This window comes from Acinonyx jubatus, chromosome A1 (assembly GCF_027475565.1).
Source record: "Acinonyx jubatus isolate Ajub_Pintada_27869175 chromosome A1, VMU_Ajub_asm_v1.0, whole genome shotgun sequence".
Lineage (NCBI taxonomy): Eukaryota > Metazoa > Chordata > Mammalia > Carnivora > Felidae > Acinonyx > Acinonyx jubatus.
In genome coordinates this window covers 118,044,412-118,051,805 of record NC_069380.1, presented here as the reverse complement: position 1 = coordinate 118,051,805, position 7,394 = coordinate 118,044,412, and the positions used below count along the sequence as shown (strand labels likewise).

Below are 7,394 nucleotides of genomic sequence, written 5' to 3'. Positions count from 1 at the left end.
CCAGCCTAGCCCCCTGATTCAACCTCCTGACTAGGCTCCCCTCCTCTTCTCTCTCCTTTTCAACCTGTCTTCCACATGGCTGCCAAAGTGACTTTTCTAAAATAAATATTTGACTTACCACTTGCCTTACTTAGCTCCCTATCGTCAACTAAATAAAGTTCAAACTTCTGTAAGCTAAATCTCTCAACCCATACACTCAAGAGCACAAGTAATATTTCTTTCTGCGACTGGATTTAATTTTGGTGTTAAGCTCCCATCCTGCCAGGTAGTAGATTTTTCTCCCCTTTATATAGGTTCTGAGTTCTTGGGAGTATCACAGTACAAAGCCTTGAGTGGGCATAAGATCCTCAGTGGTCACCTCAGGGGGGTTTTCTAAAAGAAACCAAAGGCATTTCTTACCCTCAGAACACTGCAGGAAACCGTCCTGAGAATCTCATTCAAATTGTCAGTGAAAGGAAGCAAACCAAACCTGGAGTACTGAAAAAGAAAACAAGCAAACAAAAGAAATAGAGTAAGAAAATGAGTCATTGGGAGTTGGCAGGGGGGCATTAAGAAAGAATTCAAGGCAGAAGCAGATACCTCTTGTGTACATATCTTTATAAAAATTAGAAAAGCAACACAAATAAGAAGTCTAGTATATTAGCCAGCATGTATCTTAATGCTGCTTAATGTGCTACCTCTAAGCACATTTACATCATAGGCAGTTCCACTGAAACCTGTAACATTTACTGGCATGTAAAATAATTCCAACAAATAATATAGAAATATGTCTGCTTTGCTAAATTATATTTAAATGTATAAAGAAAGGGGATGTGTCCAGATATAGAAATGACAAAGCATCACATCTGGAAGCGTCTTTCAGCTTGTGTATGGAGAATCTGGGGTATTTAGAAGCAATGGCTCACCTAAGATCAGGCAGCTATTAAGTGACAGACTGGGGCCTGGATCCAGACTTTCACACCTACTCTCAGCTGGAACAATGTGGGTGGTCGAGGAAATTGGCACATTTCCCTCAGAGCTTCAGAAGGTAGAAGCCTTGAGAGCTGCTGGGAAAATGCATGTCAAAGCATAAAGCAACAGTCAGCAGCTATAGGTTTTCTTTTACTCTGAACACTTTCTACCTTCTTCTAGACAGAATCCGGACTCATTTATAGGGCACTAAATCTTCTCCTGGCTAATGTGGTTTCTTGCCCAAACTTACAGATCACTATGCACATTCCCCCTCCTCTGTTTACAGCCCCTTCCTTGGGTTGTCTCTGGAGAATGATCCCTCCCTAGTGCATGTAGTTTTGGTGGAGGATCCTTTGTAGGGTCTGCTCTTCCCTGGTTGAGGAGAGTCTATATGATACAGAAGCCAATCAGAGTCCTTCTCATAGACATTCAGATCCTCATCAGAGTGACACAAAGATGAAAAACATTGGAGCCAACTCATCCAGTGATAGACCTGTAGAAGACTATCCATTAGTGCCTGCTCCCAAGATAGCCAGTTCTTCCCTAGTTCCCATCCTACTGAGAACCTGGCTGTTCAGCTTTACTTCAACTTGTTGTGTCTTCTCAGATCTGTCCAATAACTTTCCTTCTTTGCCTATGTTTGTGAATTTTATTTGGGTTCTTTGCAGATAAATTGATAAAATGTACAGTGGGCAGTCCTATTGATCCCCTCCACTTAACTGACTTTTTATTAAACAAATGGGTTAACTAGTGCCTCAGCATGCGGATGACTAGTATCTAGTATGCTTTACTCTAGTGCATCCATGCACTCCATTTGAGTTCTGAACTTACCAAACACTTTCGTGTTGGTTCCCAAACCTGGTCACACACACACATTACAGTTTCATAATGTAAATAAGTATTAACTAATAAGTGCTCTCTTCAGCAGCACAGTTACTAAAATTAGAATGATAGAAGATTCACACAGCCCCTGCATAAGGATGGCATGCAGATTTGTGAAGCGTTCCAGATTTTTCCAAAACCCACAAGATACTGGGAATACGGTAAAAGATTTATACTCTGAAAACTGTAAAACACTGAGGAAAGAAATTGAAGATGACACAAAGAAGTGGAAAAACATTCCATGCTCATGAATTAGAAGAACAAATATCAATAAAATGTCTCTATTACTCAAAGTAATCCACACATTTAATGCAACCCCTATCCAAATACAACCAGAATTTTTCACAGAGCTAGAGCAAACAATCCTAATATTTTTATGGAACCAGAAAAGACCCTGCATAGTGAAATCAACCTTGACAAAGAAAAGCAAAGCTGGAGGCTTCAAACTTCTGGACTTCAGGTTATATTACACAGCTGTAATAATCAAAACAGTATGCATCAAATCAGCACAAAACAGCACAATCAAAACAGCACAAAAATAGATGCATAGATCAATGGAACAGAATAGAAAACCCAGAAATGAAGCCACAACTGTATGGCCAATTAACCTTTGACAAAGCAGGGAAGAATATCCAATGGAAAGAAAAACAGTCTCTTCAACAAATAGTGTTAGGAAAACTGAACAGCAACATGAAAAAGAATGAAGCTGGACTACTTTCTTACACCATACACAAAAATAAATGCAAAATGGATGAAAGACCTAAATGTGAGGTAGAAAATCATTAAAATTCTAGAGGAGAACACAGGTGGTAACCTCTTTGACATTGGCTATAACAAGTTCTTACTAGATATGTCTCCTGAGGCAAGGGAAACAACAGCTAAAATAAACTATTGGGACTACATCAAAATAAAAAGCTTCTGTGAATCAAAGGAAATAATCAACAAAACTAAAAGGCAACCTACTGAAGGGGAGAAGATATTTGTAAAAGACATATCTAGTAAAGAATTAGTATCCAATATATATAAAGAACTTATCAAACTCAGCATCCAAAAAACAAATAATCCACCTTTAAAAATTTGGCAGAAGATATGAACAGACATTTTTCTAAAGAAGACATACATATGGCCAACAGACACATGAAAAGCTGCTCAACATCACTCATCATCAAGGAAATACAAATCAAAGCTAGGATGAGATAGCACCTCATACCCATCAGAATGGCTAAAATGAACAACTCCGGGGGGAATGACAGGTGTTGGTGAGGATGTAGGAAAAGGAGAACACTCTTAAACTATCGGTGGAAATGCAAACTGGTGCAGCCACTCTGGAGAACACTATGGAGTTTCCTCAAAAAGTTGAAAATAGAACTATCCTATGATCCAGCATTTACATTACTGGGTATTTACCTAAAGGATACAAAAATACTGATTTGAAGGGATGCATGCACCCCAATGCATTATCAACAATAGCCAAATTACAAAAAGAGCCCAAAATGTCCATCGACTGATGAATGGGTAAAGATGTGATGTGTATATTTATGTGTCTGTGTGTATATGTGTGTGTGTGTATGTGTAATATATATATATATGTATATGTGTATATATATATGTATATGTGTATATATATGTGTGTGTGATGTGTCTGATGGCAGAGAAGTCACACACACACACACACACACACACACACACACACATATACATATATGTATATATATGGTTACCAGAGGGGAGCTGGGTGGAGGAATGGGTGAAATGAGAGATGGGTATTTAGGAGTGCACTTGTGATGAGCACCAGGTGTTGTATGCCAGTGTTGAATCAGTTAAATTGTATACCTGAAACTAATATTATACTGTATGCTAACTAACTGGAATTTAAATAAAAACTAAAATGTATATATATATATATAATATATATATATTATGTATAATATACATTTATATATGTTATATATTATATATATAAACTAATTACAAGTGAAGGTGAAATAAAAAATATATATATATAATATATATATAAACTAATGAAAGGTGAAGGTATAAACAGTGTTTATTCTTGTGAAAAATGAGTTGACTTAGGAGTCTTGATAAAGGTAAACAACTAGAAAATGTCAATAAATTAGGTGTGGGTGAGAGACAATCAGAAAATGATACAAAATTATAAAATTCAGAAGAATTTTGTAAGTCATATACCTTCGCAAAGATTTTTAAGTTATTTTTCCCCTTCAAACAAATCAAAGCTGAAAATCATAGACAGTTCCTGATGGGTGACTGCAATCAGCAGACCCAAAACCGAAGAAAGGGTTTTGGCTTATGAAAAATTGGGAAATAAATGAACATCTATATGTGTTAAAATACTTAAGGTATCTGTCAATCATTATGATTTCTTGGTTTAACTATATTTTTTCAACATACTTAAGTGATCAAATTGAATAGGAGGTCTTTGTACACAGAAATGCGGAGGGGAAACTCATACTTCTCTTGTATCTGCTCACGTGTTAGTCCTCAGTGGTAGTGGCCTGTCTTGACTTTAGGGACCCTTCCCACAACTCTTTGCCTCTGAAAGGGGAACAGCTGCAGAGTATCTGAGGAACTAGTTCACATCTTCTTTTCACTGCTGAAACCCTGAGGCCCACAGAGGGGTAGTGACTGTGCCGAGTCATTCAATGGCTGATGGCAGACCTGAGACAATGATCCAGATCTCCTTAATGTACATGAACCCATCCTGCAGCACAGGAATTTGGTCCAAAGGATTTTATCCATTTATTTATTCCTTTGTGCACACAGCTTTAATACAGAAAGGAGTTATTATAACAAGATGGTGTGAAATGAATTATCAGGTCATATTAGAAATATTATCCACTCAAAAAGATATGAAGCTCATTATTCAGGCATGAAGGAAATGGGAGTGAATTACTCTGAGAACCCTGAATAAATCACGGTTAACTCATTTGCAAGCCTTTTAATGGTGAATACTGGTGATGGTCCTGTGATTCCTGGTGTGCTTTCTCCTGTGTCAGATGAGACAGTTACCTGATGCAACTTTACAAATGAAGCAGGAAAGCTACATTTTATAGTCACTGGTCAGACTAGTAAGATCTTTTAATTATCCTAGAAATAAAGGTGACCTTTTCACTAAAGTAAATGCGAGCACGAAGGCTAATAGTCAATTGGGTCAAAAAAGTAGGATTGGCTGATCTACTTTTTACTGACTGCTTTTTTTTTCCCCCATAGAATTGGTTGTGTTTGGGTAGAATTGACAAAATTGAATGACGGTTTCATATTTGTTGTCAAGGACTAAGAGCATTTATTATACACGTATTATAGACACCATGTTGACCTCCAGCAGGGTCAACACTTCCCTCCAATCTTTCCCTCTCTTTCTCCCCTCTTCCTCCTCCTCTTCTTGTCTTCCTTCTTTTCCTCTTCCTCCTCCTCATCCCATGAGGATAGTTGCCAAGTTAGGTGTCACTCTCTTCTCAAAGGAGGGACAGTGCTGCCCAAAACCAAGGACATGATTAGGATAGACTGCCAGGGTTGAGTTGAGAGAGTGTCTACCTCTTTGTTGAGTTTTATTTCCCAGGAGTTTCCAGCAATCTAGATCAGAAAAGTTATAAAGTCAAATACTATAGAACTGAGCAATTAACATATGAGGTGGTGGTGTGGACAAACCAGGCTCAAGGGCCCTGTGTACATGGGGGTTTCCATAACTCATCAAAGGGGCAACCATGATGCAGCTCCAGCCTCCTGGAAGCACGTGGGCCCAGTTACCCAGATCTGCCAACTCTTTAAGAAAGCTAGAAATCTAATTATTTCATGTAAAATATCTCTTGAGTTTAAAATTAATTATAATTTTAAAACCTGTTGAAGTCAAATAAAATGTATTTTCAGGTCAGCTACAGTCTGTGGGCTACCAGTAGGTGTCCCTGACTTCCTCAGGGCTGCCTTGCTGGCAGGTGTGCTTCAGACCAGCCAACTCCACGTGGAAATGGTAAAATTTAGGAATATGGCCTTGAGATTTAGAGAAAAAGGTGAAACTTCAGCCTGGTTATTTCTAGACTTGAACCTATCTAGTCTCAATGAAAAGAATCTGCCTATGACCTGGCCTAGCTTAACCAAGTTTAACATTAGGACTTGGGAGGCAAAATCTCAGCATTATAGGTACTATCAGTTTTCCAGGCTAATTTTCTTATTCTATTGATGAATTCCCCCCATGGTTCTCTGGGACAGTGATGTGGCAAGATACAGTGGTTCACAATCCCATGTCCTGGCCATCTTTCTTTGTTTTAGTTGTTTCCGTGTAACTCTGTTACACTGCCCCTCCCCAAGGCTTCCCTTGTATGTATTTGGATGAGGGGAGTAGGCAGATGATAAGGTTCAGTATATCATGACTTTCTACATGAATCAAATTAACTGTATTGTCCATTTCATGTACTCTGCATAGACACCAAAAATATTGGATGACCCCACCGTAGCTCACTATTAAAGTTATTGTAATTTTATTTAATGAAAATATTTTTTCCACCTCTTATATTTCAGGGATCAATAATTCCTGTAATTAAAATTCAGTAAGGCTACATTTTTATTATAGAGAAGTCAAAATATATTCCACAGCCTTTGTTTCCAAAGATTTCTTCATGTAATTAAAGAATATCATATTTTGGCATTTGGACTTCCTTATTATCTCTGTGCTTGTTTAATAAGTTTTTCATTGAAAATCATCTCAGTAAATGAAACTGTAGTGTGTTAACTGAACCAACCAAATTTTCTCATATTCATCCTTAATAGTGTGAGAAGTCAAAGGCTTTATTGTGTTATTTATCGAGCACTTATGTGGAAGGAGAAGAGATGAATTGATCCATTTCTTCTGTAAAGTACTCAACAAATCCACCATCTGGAAGAATATTTAGGCAAAATGAGCTACATTTATAAAATAAGTCCAATCAAGAACCCACTGACTTCTGGACCTGTTTCCCTTGCAGTGGAATGGGAAGGTTAGACAGGCTCTTCTCTAAAGGACTCTAAGCCCTGACATGGTGAAGAAGGCTGGACTGTGGACCCCAGTGCCTGGGTTTGAGTCCTTGCTCTACTACTCACTCCCTAAGTGACCTTGGATAAGTCTTTCCTCAGGTAATAATTTTATCATCTCTAAAATGGAAATGACAATATGCTAATTTCACCATGATGATAGGGATCAAATGAGATAACACATGTGCTTGGAATTGCACTGGTTATGTAATAACCCATGAGCAAGTGGGTCTTAGGAGGTCCTTGATTTTGTATCTGTAATACGGAAGATGGGTTGGTGTTGTTGATTCCCAACAACTACTAATTTATAATTTTCCAGTGGGGAGATTTGAGTGTTCCCAGCAATGCTAAAGTATGTATTTCCATTTGGGTTAACTAGACTGACCTCCAGGATGTGCATTATAATGAGCTTTAGTCAATTACAACCACTGTAACACTTTTTGTACTTCTGTAGAGGGACACATTCCCCTAGAAAGGAAAAGTGTGAGTAAAACAGTCGGACTTTTCTCCCTGCTCCCTTCCTTCTTCTTCTCCTC

General features: G+C 38.0%; 1 non-coding gene across 1 annotated transcript; it reads left to right on the top strand.

The window, feature by feature from the left end:
* The first annotated feature begins 1,863 nt into the window (after positions 1-1,863).
* Positions 1,864-1,966, top strand: LOC113594830 (U6 spliceosomal RNA). Its single transcript, XR_003415277.1, has one exon. It is a non-coding gene; the product is annotated as a U6 spliceosomal RNA (small nuclear RNA).
* Positions 1,967-7,394: the final 5,428 nt, after the last annotated feature.